General features: G+C 45.6%; 1 protein-coding gene across 11 annotated transcripts in view; it reads right to left on the minus strand.

Moving 5' to 3' along the window:
* Cracr2a (calcium release activated channel regulator 2A) overlaps positions 1 to 14,832 on the minus strand; it is a 117,069-nt gene that overhangs the window by 75,918 nt on the left and 26,319 nt on the right. For 2 of the 11 annotated variants that reach the window (XM_063237702.1, XM_063237696.1), the window contains exon 2: positions 5,279 to 5,395. The exons of the other annotated variants lie outside the window; for them this stretch is intronic. The gene's annotated coding sequence lies outside the window, so the exon portion shown is untranslated. The remainder of the gene's footprint in view (positions 1 to 5,278; positions 5,396 to 14,832) is intronic. 11 annotated transcript variants of the gene reach the window in all.

Raw genomic sequence — 14,832 nt, forward strand, 5'->3', positions numbered from 1 at the left:
CCCCTGTTAGCTGTAATTGAATCTGTGCCAATGAGGTGACTCTGCTGCTGCCCCTGGACAACTCCAAGACAGGTGCGGCTGCCAAAGGAACCAACAGGTGATGAGAGGTTTAGAGGGTTCAGTCTTGGTCCTGACCTCCAGGGATGCAGAGGGGCTGCAGCTTGAGGTCACTCATCACTAACCCCTGAGCAGTGGCCTTGGAGGGCTTGGTGGCACCCAAAGAGGTCAAGGATGCCCCTTGCCAAGCCCCACCTTCCCTTGCCCTGTGTGCACCATGGAGGAATGTTTGTCATTCTTCAGTCATGTCCTGGATAAGAAGCCAGTGACAGTAAACACGGTGCTTTCCTTAGTTCTGTGGGCTGTTCTAACCTCTTATCAACTCTGAGGAGTGGGTCAAGGAAATTCTGCCTTCATAGTTGCTTGGTCAGAGCGTGGTGGGAACCAGACTTGGGACTCACATGTGATGTGAGTGCCTGTAACCTTTAGGGTCTGCAATGACTCTGGAGATACCAGACTAGATTGGATTATGGGATACACTCTCAGTGTCAGAGAAAACAAACACTGCAATATTTAATAATCAATTCGGGAGGGTGAGGAGGGGAAGCCCTGATGCATACCATCTACACTTTCTGACGTGCCAGTATTCCCATCGGGTTAATGTCACTACCAGCTCACCAACTATTAGGTGGTTCTCAAGTTTCTGCCTTAAATGTCATGATGGGGGGCACATGGAGCCCCAGCACTGTCAGCAAAGGCCCCTGCAGCTCACATCCTTTTAGACTGTACACCCCCACCCTAAATGACAGGACAGGGCCATTATCAAATATGTCTTAAATCTTGGTTACCCCCATCTGTGCCCCCTCTCCACTGCTCATGGGCCTGGGCAGATTCTCCAGTGGGGTCAGAAGATGAGGCAGAGAGAAGGATCCAGTCAGTGAGGAGAGAGATGGGCACTGCTCCTTCCCAGACCCTCCCTGCCCCAAACACCTGCTAAAGGCAAGGCACACAGCACAGGAACCACGGGCTGCAAAAATGAGACTTTCTCTACTCCAGACCAGATTGTTAAATCTACTCTGACACTCAGTAAAGAGAAGGTTTGGATCCCTTTCCTGATGGGCTGCTTGCAATGGTGAATTAGAACCTAAACTGCAAGGCTTGTGTCACGAGCTGTGTGACTGCAGATGGGTTCTCAGAGGTCTCCGAGCCTCATTTGTGAAATGAAGTCCCAAGGTAGTTAGCACTTTATGGGGGTTAGTTATTATTATTATTATTGAAATCAAATGGCTTCCTGCACTTCAGATTATATTTGAACAAAATAAAAGAGAAAAGCTACAAGGCCACATGAAGAGATAGCATCGAGAGGCTCAAAAATCTACTACAGAGAAGGGGACTTCATGGCATGGTCCCTGGGACGATGATTGTATAGGAGCAGGTGTTCAGACTGTCCATGACAGGGGCCAGCTTTCCACTCTGAAGCCTGTCAAGCCTATGCAATGCTCCATCCAGCATCATTTCTCCACAAATTAGGCCAAATTTCCTTGTTTGGCTCTAGGGAGGCAGGGAACAGCTGTCTCTTACCTCTCTCTATAAAACAGCTCTTCCAGGTTGGGATGCCTGGTATTAAACACGTGTCTCCTCACTCTTTTGTTCTATGAGAAGCTACATGAAAGGCCCTTACTAATGGTTTGAGGTCCCTATGAGATGACTGCTGCTTACCCTGATTCCTCTAATAATTACCGGTTGTAAACCACTTTGAAGATAAAAGGCATTTTGTAGGAGCTAAGTCGTGTTATGATTAGCTTTCCAATACTTCCTTACTGAAGCTGATGAGCACATCAAAGCCAAACACCGCTACAGCATGGTGCCTGGTGTTAATTAGATGTATTTCAAGGTGGCTGCTATGTATTAAAGAAAATGCTGCAAAATTTATCAGCATTAAAAAAAAGTGTCTGCTCTCTTCCCAATATGAACAAGCTCTTTTCAAAGGCTGTAAGTACTGATGCCAGCAAGCCCAAGTACTGATACAGGAGCCCAAGATATCTCAGTGTGACTATACACAGTGGGCTTGGAAGGGAAAGAAATAATCCTAAAGTCTGGTTTCACATGACAACTTAGCAGTCAACACAGTTCTGTGTTGCAGGTTCATTTTGTTTTGTTTTTGCAATCATGCCATGATACAAGCAGGTAAAATAACTATCCCTGCTCTACAGATGAAGAAGTTCTGTAAGATCATGGGTTTAGTGACATTTCTATCAGTGTGGTGTAGTGGACACAATTAAGGCTGCAGATCTGTTATCAAGGCCATCTCATCAATGCCCCCGGCTACTCTGAATATTTGTGGCTTTCCTTCTGTGTGCCTTGGCTCCTCACTCCGTGCACCTGTACCTCTTTGATTTTTTAGCCATTTGAGAGTAGCTTCTGATTCAAAAATCAAGGAGGTGAGCCACAATCAAATGACAGGCAGAACTAATGGCTAGTGGCTTTGTTTTGGGCACCACTCAGGGTCCTTGGGATATTAGAGCAGGTTCTTGGGATGTTAGAGCACTTTGCCAACAGGGTTAGAGCCACAAGTACCTGGAAATTTCCTACCTTTGTAAATAGCTGATGATGGACTGGTGTGGAGGCATGGGAGCTGAAGACCCTGTCTCCAGTGGGGACAAAGTTTGAGTTGTGATTTATTCTCCAGATAAAGGTGGTAACTCTGGCCAAGTTCTCAGTCTATGCCCCCCCCACCCCCGCCCTGCCTTCTGCTCCCTTCCTGGCTTCTCCCAAAGCACTTCCTTTTCAGGTGAATTTTCCCCTTAGGGTCAGTTTCTGGATACACATCCTCTTGACTCAGTGCTAGGGAGAACATTTTACATATTTTTATAAAATCACCTAGATTTCCTTAGCTCCAAATCTTCCTTTCCAGGAACCTAACCCTAAATATCTTTTCTGTGCCAAGTCCTATGCCTTGTACTTAGCTCTATATTCTCAGAAGTCTCTCTTTTCCTCAGATCACAATGCTTCTGTTTCTGAAAAAGCGAACTTTTGCTCTTTCCCCAACCGTAGCACTGGACCAGGCAGATGTTAAGTGAGAGGAAGCTGTGGATTTAAGGCCATCATTTTCTTGGTGAATTTTCAATCTATCAAGGGAACAAGATATAAAGAATGGAAACAAAGGATGTGATAAGAGCCACAAGTATGTACAGAATGAATACTGTGGGAGCCGGTGACCTTGAGTGGTACCTAAAACAAAGCCACTAGCTATTAGTTCTGCCTATCATTTGATTGTGGCTCATCTCCTTGATTTCTGAATCAGAAGCTACTCTCAAATGGCTAAAAATGAACATCAACCACATCAGAGATAATCCGAATGAGCAGGAAATCCAATTAGGAGCTTTAGTTTAAATCTGGATTATAATATTATTTCTTTGACAGTAGCACCTTGGAAGCTCCTCTAGGAAATTTAATTCATTTGTCCTGGAAAAACAGCTAATAAAGGTCATCTTAAGTTTACCTGACTCTTTAAAATATCAGTTTCTTTATTTCTAAAATAGAGCTAATTAGACTTACTTTGCAGAATTATTATGAGGACTAAACAAACATAATGTGTACAGCCCACCCAAAATACCTTTTACCATAAGCCCTGTGAAGGAGGAAATTATTATTGTCATTCCCAGATGACCCAAAAAGCATCCCTAGGGATCTCCAAAATAATGGCACTGAAAGGTAGTGGGACCTCTGTGACACAAGGGCCAGTGGGAGCTGAAGGAATTAATGTTGGCCCTCAGAGTTGCATGGGCCTTACAGGAACAGCTCCATCTCCTGAGAGTGGCTCACTGTGAGTATGCCCAGTCTCTCCCCTTTATGTTCCTGCCATACGATGCTCTCCGCTAAGAGCCCATGCTAGAAGGTAATCACCTACCATGCTCTGGAACTCCAGAACAGTGCATGAAATAAATTTCTTTCCTTTCTGAGAAATGCACCCTCAAGTATTTTATTATAGCAACAAAACACACTAAGACAAGTATTTTATAAGCGCATTTTAAAGGTGCTCAAGATGTATTACCCAACTGATTTCCATAAAGATAGCTAATAAACCCAAGACAACACTGCCAAGGAGATCTATATAAAACGCAGACCTGACTGTGGCTTCCAGGATAAACTGTTGACACACAGGACCACGACCTGCCACGTGCCATCTCCCTTCCCATACATCTTCCCTCCAGTCTTTTGTGCCTTGGTGCTCCCTCCCCTCCCTATGCAAAGTCTTAGTCAGAGCCATGTCTTAGTCCCATTAGGCTGACATAGCAAAGTATTATGGACTGACTTACTCATAAACTGCAGAAATGACCTCCTCATAGGCTGGAAGACCAAGATCGGGTCCAGCATGCTTGGGTTCTTAGTGAGAGCCCCCTTCCAAGGGACAGACTCCTGAGTTCCACAGTGGCCCCATACACAGAAGGGAAAACAGGTGCTCTGGAGCCTCCTTTATCAGGCACTAACTCCATGTGCAGGACCACCCTGTGGCCTCTCACGGAGCCCTGTTTCCTAATACCATGCTCCTGAAAGTTAGATTTCAACACTCAAATTTTGGAGGATGCATTTGTTACTCAGTTCACGACATTCTGTCCCAGTCCCCCCAACATGTTTTTTCACATATAAAATACATTCGTCCCATCCCAGCAGCACAAATGTCTGAGTTCATTCCAGCACCACCTCATTCTGATGAATTCAATTCTCCAGCCTGAGAACTCTCTGCCGATCCTCCTGCACAGTAGCCCTCCACATCCCCAGTTCCCCATCAGATCAACAACCGACAGAAAACAACACAAAAACAAGAAAAACTGTAATGAATACAAAGAGACTTTTTTGCTTATTACTCCTTAAATGTTATTCAATGTAACAACTGTTTACATTGGTAGGCATTGTAAGATGTTCAGACACAATTTCAACTACATGAGAGGGTTACGTGTAAACACTGTGCCATTTTACATCAGAAAGCTGGGCATCCACACATGCAGTGTCTGTCAGTAGGGGTTGGGTGGCAGGGTCCTGGAACTGCTCTCTGCTGACACAAGGGACCAAAAGCAACAGCAGTGGCCACAGCCTACACAAGGCCTTAAGTTGAGGGGTCCTGGAAGGAGATTCAAGGGCACTGAGTCTATGTGCCTTTGTCCCCTCTCTCAAATGCAGGTCACAGCTCTCAGGACTGATGACTCTTCCCATCTGGAGGGTACTTTTGCCACCAAGGATTTGAATCCCCATCAAGAAAACCAGAGGAGATGACTCATACCTCATTTACTACAGAGGACAGCTTTTGGCAATTTGGTAAAAAGCAGAGTGATGCATCTCTCTTTTAGGACCGCAAATGTCCCAGATGAAAACAGGCCTAGTCCTCTCCTCTTCCAAGCTGTGAATAGGAAGCAGGAAGATGAAGGTATAGTGCTGGTGAGTCTGCTCAGCAACCCCAAACAAGAACATGTGGCCAGCCTAGCAGGCCCAGTCCCTGTGTGTAAGAGGACAGAAGCCTCAGAACTAACTGGATCCCCTGCCCAGAAGCCCCAGTTCCCAGCAAGAGCTTTGGAAACTCCTGCGCCCAACCCACAAGTCTGCACCATCACCACACACCTCTGAAGACAAGACTCACAGTTGTGGCCAGACAGTAACACACTAGGATTCACAAAAAAGCCCAAGGACCCCACAAGGACAGCCAACTACAAAGTGCTTGCTGTGGCTTGGTCAGAGTTGTCCCACAAAGGCTGGAAGCGTGGTTCCCATAATAGTGATGTTAAGAGACTCTTGGGACCCTTAAGTGGTGGAGCCCACTGGGATGTCCCTGTCGGTACTGGATATGGTGATGTTAAGAGACTCTTGGGACCCTTAAGTGGTGGAGCCCACTGGGATGTCCTTGTCGGTACTGGATAGAGGTTGCCCTTGTGGGACCTTGAGTTAGTTCTAAGGGAGTGAGCTGTGATGAAAGACCCAGCCTGAACCCTGAATTGCTCGCTGGCTTTTTTGCCTTGCAATCTCTTGTTCTCTCACAAGCTCTCAATGATGTCAGCTTTCACTATGAGACCCAGGCAAGAGGACCCTTGTCAGAGCCAACACCATGTGCTCTGGAAACCTCCAACTCTCTTTTCTTTGTAAAGTATGCTGCTTTTGGGTATTTTGTTAGAGTAACAGCAGAGTGCCAGAAGAAGAATGGGCTTTGGGATAGGGAGAGGATGGATCCTTTTGCCTAAAGCATTTTTTAGGTGTTAGGACTGAACCTGGAAAGGAGTTTTGCAAAATGTACTGGCCACATGCTAAGCAGCATGGCCTGAGAGCAGGTGGGACATGACTGGAAACAGCAGTACTGATTGGAACTATCTATCATATTTTACACTAAGGCAAAAGCTCAACTTTCAGCTAGATCTGGAGGTCCAGGTACATGTTACCAACAAACCTAGCCTTCACAGGGTCACACTTGTACAAGTCAGCTGAGGCAAGTGTGCATCTGGAACTTCTGGTTCTTCCTCTTATTAGGATGTGCTTGTAGCATACTGTGTTAACACTCCTTGTGTGGTGTTGATCCATGCAACATAACACACCTTAATTCCTTTTCATCTCCCTTCCCTTACCTCCCTTCCCATTTGAGAAAGTCTCTCTCTGCTACTTCCTATTATCTACTTTTTATTTTTCTCTTTATTTATAATTTGGGCTGCTCATACAAAAGAAATCATGCAATATTAAAGCTTGTGTATCCTATATAATGGAACACAGAATTTGCTGTTCATTTGTTCATTCAATGAATATTTACTAAGCAGAAACACTCTTTCAAGTACTGATGAGTCAGCAACAGGCAATTTCAGAAAGCTTTTGTCTTGTGGAGCCTACATTAGTGGGAAAGACAAGCAATAAACACAAAGATCCCACTTTCAGAAGGGAAAAGAGAGAGGACAATACCCCTTCCCTAAACCACCTTCGGGACCCACCCAGTTCCCCCCTCACCGGCACTGCTACCAAGATGCTGGGGAGTAACCATCGTGGGCTTTGCCCACAATATTTCCCCAATTAGCAGCCTTCACAAAGCCAGGAAAGCTAAGAGAGAGGGGAACAAGACTGCCTATCCTCCCTCGCAGGCTGACACCTGGGAAACTTATTTAGGAAAAAATATATATTTTGTTTATACTGGTTTTAAATGGTAATTTGAAGAGATAATTTTTATTTTCTTTTTGATTTTCTAATATTTTTGTTGTTACAAGTATAAGGGGAAAAAACATGTTTTAAGGAGCAGATAGGCCTACATAAACTAAATTAATAAATACATTTGGACAAGTGGGCAGGGAGCAGATCTTAGAGCAAGGAATAACATCTTTCTACATTGCTTTTATGATTTTTCAAAGCAATTTCACAAAAAAAATTCCTTCAGCTCTTACAAGACTTTCTCAGGGTTACACAGGAAATAAATCTTACTGCAGAGAAATGGTCTTCAAGTCCCTGATTTCCAGGCCAATGTGTTTCCTATTATTCCACAGCCTGTCAGTAGCTGACCTCACTTCTCTTCACCACTGAAGCCTTCAGAAAGCCGCCACACACACACCCCAGCTCTCCCTGCTCACCTCCCCCAGTCCACCTCCTTCAGTGGCCAAGCGGATTGTTTTATGCATGTGTCCACAGAACCAGCCTTTACCACGCACCTGTCAGATGCCAGGCACTGTGCTGCTACTTGGGTTACTGCAGTAAAAGAAAAGGACAGTGTTAAACTAGAGCCCAGCCTCAGAGGGGCTGATTTGGACTGAGGCACTGCCCTCTACTCAATGTTCGGCCACATGTTGCCACTGATTCCAACACAGTTGTGTCTGGCAGATATTCTAGGATGGAGACTGACATGCTTAGAGACTGGCCTGATTCTCAAAGCTCAGTGGTACAAACCTACTGCACGCGTGCACAGTAGGCACACGGAGCCCTCACTGCCAGTATCTGAGCAAAGTCACCCCATCAGGTGAGTTTTTGGAGAAAAGATGTTTTTCTAACCTACAACTTCAATATTCAGGTTTAATTGCTATGTTGGCACTTTGTGATACATAAGATGGTTCTGGATTGCAGTTTGGGTACTTGGTCTCTAAAAGGTTTGCATCACAGATCTAAATGGAGAAACAGCAGGCAAAACTGGATGACAGGTCAGTACGAACACCAGGTGCGCTTGCCCTCCCTGGAACGAAGTGGGGCCCACCAACTACATCATCAGAGATATCCCAAGTCCACTTGTGATGGTTTCCAGGAGACGCTACTGGAGGCTGGGAGTGAAAGAAACGAGAAGGTGACAGGACAAGGCATGCAGCTACAGAGGCTGGCTGCGGGCAGAGCAGTGTACTCTACAGAGCTTTCGGGTGGAGGCACAGGAACAGACCAGGTCAGGACTGGCTCCACAGCAGGCCTTGGAAAGGGAAATGGCTTTGAATGTTCTGGGTGGTGATCTCATTTAGCAAGGCCATGGGCAAGGACTGTGGGTCCTCTCTCTTTTGGACACTGGTGACTAGATGCTTGCCTTGCCAGTTGGCTGAGTCTTTGCTAGGAGAGATGGGCTGGGCACCTGCATCCTGTCTTCAGGCTTCTTTCTTTTTTCTTTCTGTACTGGGAATTCAAACTAGGAGTGGTGGTGCATACCTATAATCCCAGCACTCAGGAGGCTGAGGCAGGAGGATTGCTGCAAGTTCAAGGCCAGCCTGGGCTACACAGTGAGTCAGAGGCTGGGCTGAACTACATAGCAAGATCCTGTCTTACAACAAACAAATGAATAAACAACAACAACAATAAAAACACAACTCAGGGCCTTCATACTAATCTACATCTCTATTCTTTTTTAGACAGGGTCTCTAAATCACTACATTGTCCATCCCTGGCTTAAACTTGCAATCCTCCCACCTCAGCCTACCAGAGTTCTGGCGTCATAAGCGTGTGTGACCACATCCGCAGGTTTCTGAGTGTCTCTCTGATATGTTCTGAGGAGTCATTAAAAGCTGAGCATGAGGACTGACACCAGCCCTGCGCAGGCCAGCCAGTGCTAACAACATCTGGCCAATCAGCTTACCTGTATTCCGGGTTTTTACCGCAGAATCTCCATAAGCAAAGATCAAAAATGTCCAGGTACTGGAACAGAAAACTCAGTTCTGGTTATATGCTTAGATGCCATTTGATGCTGCAGGGACTGCTGTGGAGGACCAACTGGGTGACACTTCTTGAAAAAAGATCCACTCGGCTAAACCTGACCCTATCTCCATGTATTGAGTATATAGTACTGGCTGGTTTTAAGCAATGTAAATCAGTCTGCCCAGGGTGCTGCTATGAAGTCTTTGAAGCAAGGTGACAGTCAATGTTTCCCTGCCCAGTGGCCACCAAAAAACATGTATGAGCCAGAGAGGATGGAGAACTGTGCTCCACAATGTCTGCTGGGATTGGGCTTCACGAAAGAGGCTATGACTTCCTAGGGCATAAAAGATTATTACAAATCAGAGCCTAAGCACTGACCCCAAAACATTAGCTACTACCTCAAGCTGTGTTATGAAGATTACTCCTTCTGCATGTCCTTCTCTCTCTGCATATTGCAGAGGAAATTCCAGGACAGCTATCTAGCCCAGCTCACGGCTACTCTCACAGTCACTCATTCCAAACTCCTCCCCTCACTGCAAATTAACAAAACTCAGGTCAGGCCCAGGGTCAAGGCCTTTGTTCCAGAGAACCTTTATTCTGGTTAGACATAGGACCTCCTGGCTCCCCACAACTACAAATATGCCTTAATGTCTTTATTCTCATCATGGGTTGCACTAGAAGTGGTAGACTGGAATTAACTCACTAGAATTCCAATAACTTTTCCTTAGGATTACAAATAAAAACTTCCCAGACTGTGATGAGGCCCAGGAAGGGGTCTCTATAGTCTGCCCTGAAACCTGGGCTGTGATGAGCTCCCCAGACACAATATCCACAGAACAATGACAGCAGTAAGAACCACATGATGATGACAGTCAATTTCCAAGTGGCACTTTAAAGTCTACCAAGATCTTTGTAATCTAGCCTATCATTTGTGAGTTAATAAACATGAAAACGTTACTGTATGACTTAAAAAGATTGTGCTATCTTGTTTGTAATGAGCACATGTCGGCAGTTACAGATCCTGCCTGACAGCTGTGGAGAGCTAGGGCTGGGAGGCCAGATGTCCTGCAGATATGCCTTCATGTGACATTTTGGCACAAGGCTTTGGCTCTAGGTGGTCCTGAGTTCAAGTGCTGGGTCTACCGCTCCTCACCAGTGTGACCCTCAGAAAATCATCTAACCTTTATGAGCCCATTTGTTTATATATTAAACACAGATTTTTAAAAAAGTACCTCTCACAAAGTCATGGTGACGATGATAAGATGCAGAGCACCTGAAGCACTCCGGATGCAGCCTGGCCTACACTTTGCACTGCTCCATGTAATTATTATTGTTATTACGCTGCTGATCTGTTAAAAGAATAGCACAGCAGTCCTACAGACTAGGTCAGACCCTGTGGCTGGTGCAGTAGGCAGTTTTTTGTTCTATGACATACTGCTGAGAGAAACAACTCAGAGGAAGAAAGATTTACTCTGGCTCACAGTTTCAGGGGTTTCAGTCCATGCCCAGCATGCTCTGAGATAGAAGCATCCATACTGAAACAACATGGTGAAGGAAGGCTGCTCCCCTGATGGTGGCCAGGAAGCAGCCGTCAGGGGATCAGCCAAGAAGGAAGAGCTGAGACCAGGCATATATCTGACGCACCCCCAAAAACGGCCTCACTCGGTGAGGCCCAACCTCCTATTGAATCCACAAAACTATGATTCCTCCATAGACTTCCTACCTGATGAGGCCAGAGCTCTTAAGAGGCACCTTTTTATCCAATCATGTTGAAGATAAACCACCATCATGCAGTGGCGTTCTCCCACTCTCTGCATGAATCAGCGTGCTTGGGTGGGCAGGGACTCAGCCCTAGAAGGAAGCACTCTGTGGCGGGCAAGGCAGTACTTCCTAGCAAGTAGCCACTTGGGTGGAAGTTATGCCCTGGGCCCCAGACTTTCACTGTCCAGTAGAGCAGCTCTCTGAGCCTATTGAGGACTTGAAATGAGGACCCAAGTCCCAAGGACTGAGTCCTAAAAAAAAAAAGGAATGCTAAATGCTAAATAGCTCATGAACAACTTTTTAATAAGTTCTTGTTCTAAAATGATACTACACTGGGTACATTGAGTTAAATTACATATTATTAAAAATCGATTTCTTCTGTTTTTTTTTTTTTTTTTTTTTTTCAGTTTTCACATAGCTGCTAGAAAGTCATGCATGTGGCTCAGGCTGCATTCCTGTTGCCCTGCACTGGTCTGGATTTAGGCTCCATGAAGGCAGGGGACTTGGTCTGTTCAGCCCTCTGCTTCATCCCAGCTAGAATAGCAGGCAAATGAGTAAGCTGGATGTCTGAGGCTGCAGGCAGGATCTACAAGGAGCCAGTGTCACTTAGCAGACAGGGATAAACCTTGGGCACATTGTGTTGGGAGTTAAAGGGACTAAAAACCTGTCCCCAAACAGCCAGAGTTCAAACCAAGTGTACCCCAAACCTGTGCTCTTTCTATTAACTCCCTTTCCTCCCACAGGCAATCTAGAGTTGCAGAAAAAAAAATAGACTTGGAGAGTTTGTTTGAAAATTTTAAACATAGTCCCTCGAGTTGCCATTTATGTCCTCACCTCTGGTGAGTCACCTGGCACCCTGGGCCTCCAGCTCCTGGCGCCTACCTTTGTGCCACATGAACCACGGGATTCCCACTTGCTCCTGTTTCTTCTAATGGTACAAGAAGTTTGGAGATCTTGTCCCAGAAGGTAGTCCCAAGGCTGAGCCCTGCATCCTCCTCCTCTCTCTTTCTCTCTATCTCTTCTCTTGCTCCAAAAATGGGTCCCCAACCAGGGTCTCTGATCACCTGAATTAATGATTTGCTTCTTAAAGGATTCTCCACAACTGAGCTTGGTTTTTGATTATTTTCATTAGAAGTCAAAGGTTTGCAGACTTCTTTGATCTCATGATGAGATCCCCTGAGGGATACTTATTACTAGAAAAAGCCTCTGCAACACTGCCACATTCCGTTTCAAGAAAACAAGAACTAAATAGCATCATGTCATATCCCAATAGGAACCTCAGATACCAAGTGGACTTGTCTCCCCTACATTTCCTTTCAGGGCTCTGCGGCCCTTAGTACCAAAGAAATTCCTACATTTGTTCCAGAAACGCAAGTTCCTTAATGTACCACCACCCTTTATGTTTTCGCAAATGTCCTAAAAGGATCCGGTGCTTTGCTAATATTTGCTGCAAACCACGCTTCCCCATGTCCCCCACTTTGATGCCTGTGGCCTGCTGAGGAAATGACTCTCTTGACCTGGCTGCAGGTTCCCACATTGAGCTTTTTGGAAAGGAGCCTGTGTTAGTTATTTCTACTTTCTGGCCCTAGCTCAAAAGCCTCTTGAATTTTACTCCAAGCACAGAGTGTATTAAGAGTCAAACTGACTCCTTAGAGGAGAACATCCAGCCCACTGCCCCAGGTGAAATGTCAACATTCCTTTTGATCAGAACGGATACAAAAAGATTTGCCAGAACTGACAGTGTCATTTTAAAGCAAGACAAAGTTGAAGCACAGGGTAGAGCTGCTTTCCAACACAGTCTGACATGGGGTACAGAACCACTTAATCCCTCGCCTGTGGCGTGGCTACTTGTGGAACCATTATGAATCTCTAGTCCCCTTCCCCGCCCGCCAAGAACAGCAGGTGGCTGGCCAGCTCTTACTGAGGCTCAGACAAGGCAGGCATTTAACAAGCAGCAAGTACCAAGACAAAAAAGCTGCCTCCTCTAAGTCACTACAGCTGCATTCCAAAGCCAACTTTCCTGCTGGTTCAGTCAGGTGACATTTACAAAGTGACTCCTAGTTGTGGTGACAAGGATAAAGGAGAACGGCACACTATCCTTGCTTCCAAATAGCTTATAGTCTAATGGAGATGGATACAAACAGGGCAAACTAAAATATTAGGCAGAATGAGGAAACACAAATTTCAAAAAGTATATGTACACACACACTAGACAAAAATTAGCAGGAAATACACCACAATGTTAATGGTGGTTATCATTTATTGGGCTTATGAGTGACATTTATTTTCTTATTTCATGTTTTCTATGTTCTTTGGGTTTTTTTACAATGAATATTTATTGCTTTTATAATAAAAAGAATTTTTTTAGCTGTGTGTGGTGGCACCTGCCTGTATCCCAGCACTGAGGGAGACTGAAGTGGGAGAATTGCAAGCGTGCATCCCATCAGGGCAACTTGGCAAAACTCTGTCTAAAAAGAAAAAACAAAAAAAAATTTTTTGTAAAATATTGATAAAGTGATTTGGGTGACGGGTTAAGGGCACACACATGGCCCTGTAGGGACATGGAAGGGACAAGGAAGGCAGCACCAAGGAAATCCGCAGTGAGACAAGGCCCTCGATGCAGGGACAGAAGAAGGGCAGAAGGTGTCTGGGAAATGTTTGTATAAAGAGGTAAACAAGGGCTGGGGACCTCAATACCAAGCTGGGGAACTTGGCTGTTTACCCTCAGTGTTCCCATGGTCCTTGGTCATATTCCATTACACTTGGCTGCAGATATGACCATTCCTGCTTAACTGTTTAGCTCTCCAAGGTCAAGGACCAAGGGTTATTCATCATGGAATAACAGCACCAGCACATCACAGAGGAAGTGATTTCCAACAGGGCTATTCCTTTGTAGGTGACAAGCAGCCATCGTGAATTTAGGGGGTTCATATGTGAAGCTGGTCAGATGCCCTGTGCTAGATGTTTTAACTATCTTTGTAGGTCCCACCTAAAGCCTTGCAAGCTGTGGTTCACACTCACTCACACACTGCACTCAGAAGGATCCGCGACTTGCCGAAGGCCACACAGACAGTAATCAGAGAAGCCAGGGAACTCTGAACAGTGTGGAGGCTGGAGTCAGAGAGAGAGAAGTACAGAAACCAGAGAATAGGAGGCTGCAGAAGAGCACGGCCTACAGTGAGGGGAAGTGAGGAGCAGGACAGGGAGACGTGGCACCCTAACTGCAAGCCAAACAAGCATGGCTGTTGCTCTTGGTGTTGCCCAGGTACAGACAGCACCACAGGGACTTGCTCTTTACCTAGAATAGCTTCAGCCTATTGGAGGCAGGACTTGTGGAAAGAACTCCCTATGCAGGCTGTGAACAGTTCCCACCCATTCTCCTAGCTGCTAAACTTCATTCAAAGCCCTTGGACGCCTCCACGAAAATCTTGGTATAAACTGACCCTGACCACAAAAGTAAATCAGTCCTCAGCTCCAAAAACAAAAAAAATAGAATGAGGCATCAAAAGTAATCTTACCTCAATCACTGACAAGGCAATCAATAACTGCCCCTCTCTGAGCCTCACTTTCCGTGTATACATGGTTGTTAAGACCCTTGCACTTGGTCTATGAAGGCATGATCTCATGTCTTGGGCTCCTCCTTGGCATATCTATGCCCATCATAATGGAATACATAATCCTTGTAACAAGCCAGCATATATTTTCCTGGAGGACTAAGTCAGAGGGCAGGACCTATGTTCTTCCCAGTAAGACCCTAGTGTTCTACTAGAGTGCTGGCCAGGAAGGAACACTCAGCGTCTATTGAACAGGCAGCTGGCCAGTTTCTGGCACGCTGTTTCCCTGAGGCCACTCTGTCTCCTCATGGTTTGAGATATCAGTTCATTTCCTGTTTATTTGCTCCTCCAGTCACTCTGGGAAAATATCTTAGGTTCTCTGGCAACATGAAGTGGTCAA

The sequence above is a fragment of the Cavia porcellus genome, unplaced genomic scaffold (genome assembly GCF_034190915.1).
Source record: "Cavia porcellus strain 051 isolate PalLab524CR breed Dunkin Hartley unplaced genomic scaffold, mCavPor4.1 scaffold_27, whole genome shotgun sequence".
In the NCBI taxonomy this organism is placed as follows: domain Eukaryota; kingdom Metazoa; phylum Chordata; class Mammalia; order Rodentia; family Caviidae; genus Cavia; species Cavia porcellus.